Genomic DNA, 2,456 nt, shown 5'->3' on the forward strand with positions numbered 1-2,456 from the left:
ACGAGCTTCCCTTTAGTTGTAATTCAGTTTTTCACGTTCCATGTTATCTTAGACATTTTTTGCCTTTTGTTGGATATAGGGAAGTAAATCTAAACATGTAAGTGTACTGTTGAAAACATTATTAGCTTCTCCAATTTTGAATGTGTTGATATAGGGGTGTTTAAAATTGATCCGGATCGATCTAAACCGACCAACCGAACCGAATAAATCGAAAACCAAACAAACCAAAAAAAATAAATTTGGTTGTTTTTATTGCGGTTCGGTTCAGTTTTTGGTTCTGACAATAAAAACCCCAACTGAATCGAACCGAGCTGGTATATAAAAAAACCCTAAAAAACCAACCCACCCACCCCCCCTAAAGACCCCAAACGTGACTCCTGTCTCCTCAGTCCTCACCCGTGACCTAAGTCACCTAACCCCCCAACCCCCAAATATAACCCTAGCTTCTCTCACTCTCTTCTCTCCCTCTATTCTCTCAGTCTCGCTCTCTGCTGCTCTCAGGCTCTTCTCGAAGCCTTTTATTCTTCTCAGTTCCCACCACCACCAGCACCGAAGCCTTCCTCCTAGCGAGCACCGACCCAGCAATATTCTTCCCAGCAGTGCTGAGCCGCCAACTGCCGAAGCCTTCTTCCCACCGAGCCACCAGCACAACACCAGCCAATAGCGTTTTAACTTAACCCACAACACAGGACAGCATAGGACCGACCACTGAGCCACCCAGCTGCCGATTCCACTGAGATATGGAGCCCGAGTCTCCAAGTCAGGTATGTATTTAAGTAATTTGACTAATTTCTGTTCAATAAATTAATAATCATTGATGGATTGCTGCTAGTTGTTGTTAACTTGTTAATCAATAAATCAATAATTTCAGTTTCATTGTTCTATATATTTGTTCATTGCTGATTGTTGTCCATTGCTGATTGTTCTTCATTATTTTGTTGTCATTTTTTGAAATTGCTAGTAATTACTATTGCTGTTGATTGTTCATGGTTGATTGTTATTCATTGTTCATTGTTGATTACTGGTTGTTGTTTATTATTTATTACTGTTTTTTTAATTATTTGTTCATTACTGATTGTTTGAAATTGTTAGTAATTAGGTTGATGAAGGTAGCTATTTTGTAAAATAGGTCAATATTGTTCTTTTTCCCCTTATAATATTTGAAAAAAAACTACTTTCTATTTCAGGTTGGGGAGATTATTAGCAGATTTGAGAAGAAAGGATTTTACTTGAAAAGTAACTTCTTTTGTTTTTGTTACTACTTAACATACGTGCTAACAATTTAGCTTAGAAACTCCATAAATTGCTAGTAATTACAAAGCCTTTTTTTAATGGATTTGTCTAATACATTATCTCTGATTCTATTGTTGCCATGGTCTGGGAGGGTAAAGGTATTATTGCAACTGGCCGAAAATTGATCGTAGCAACAAACCCCTTGGCATCTGAGCCTGGAACTATTCATGGTGACTTCGCCATTGCATTGGAAGGTAACTATTTACTTAAACTCATCTCAATTTAACAACATGATTTCGAATATGCTTTTCATAGATCTTGATCGTAAGTATGTTAAGTAAAGTTTAGGTTGACAAGTAAAATGGTTAATGTTATAATCTTGTTTTTGAAATAATTGTTCAAATTAATCATAAAATCAAGTACACTTTAAATAAAGGTTGTAGTGGTCTATGTGTGTGGATCTTTTCTGATTGGAGTATTGGACATGTCAGTGGTAGAATTTTAACATTGTTTGGTAAGGTAGTCCCTAAAATGGGTCTTAAGAGACGATGGTAAAGATTCACCTGTGACATGATCATGTGCTTTTTTCAATTATTATTGTTTTTATTATGTAACTTTCTTTTGATTTCAGGTAGGTTTGCATAAAGAAGTTTCATTCTTTTATTGGAGAGGACACCAAAACGTGGCTATCTGTTGCTAGAAATTTGTTTTTATTTTTTGTTGTGTTGATTATTGAACCTTTAAACTTCTTTAATTGTCGTATTTTAATTTCTTTTGTCGTTGAATTTCATTGAATCAAGACTTTTGTTAGTTATGGTGTACTTGTATTCTATAATTTCAATGTTATCACTTTGTGAAATAGTATGAGGTTATTGTTTGAATTGATTGAAAAACTGAACAAACCAAACCAAACCAAACCGATTTTAATTTGTTTGGTTTGGTTCAGATGGTCTCGATAAAATAACCAAACCAAACCAAATTGCAATTTAATTAATCGATTGGATCAGATGACTTTTCTCTAAAAAACTGAATCAAACCGTACCGCGAACACCCCTATGTCGATATTAGTTGAAATTCACTGTGACTTCTTTTATGTTGAAATGCATGTTCATTGTATTTGTTCATGTAAATCATCTAACTGAATCATTTAAGTATATGATAACTTAGATGAAGGTTGTCAAATTAGAGGATATATTAACTTGTTTGGAAGATACAATGAACTG

At 34.7% G+C, this 2,456-nt stretch overlaps 1 long non-coding RNA gene across 1 annotated transcript; it reads left to right on the forward strand.

The window, feature by feature from the left end:
- Positions 1 to 344: 344 nt before the first annotated feature.
- LOC140184426 (uncharacterized) lies at positions 345 to 2,092 on the forward strand. Its single transcript, XR_011881064.1, has 3 exons — positions 345 to 764; positions 1,188 to 1,487; positions 1,865 to 2,092. It is a non-coding gene; the product is annotated as an uncharacterized lncRNA (long non-coding RNA).
- Positions 2,093 to 2,456: the final 364 nt, after the last annotated feature.

Source organism: Arachis hypogaea, chromosome 4 (genome assembly GCF_003086295.3).
Source record: "Arachis hypogaea cultivar Tifrunner chromosome 4, arahy.Tifrunner.gnm2.J5K5, whole genome shotgun sequence".
NCBI lineage: Eukaryota > Viridiplantae > Streptophyta > Magnoliopsida > Fabales > Fabaceae > Arachis > Arachis hypogaea.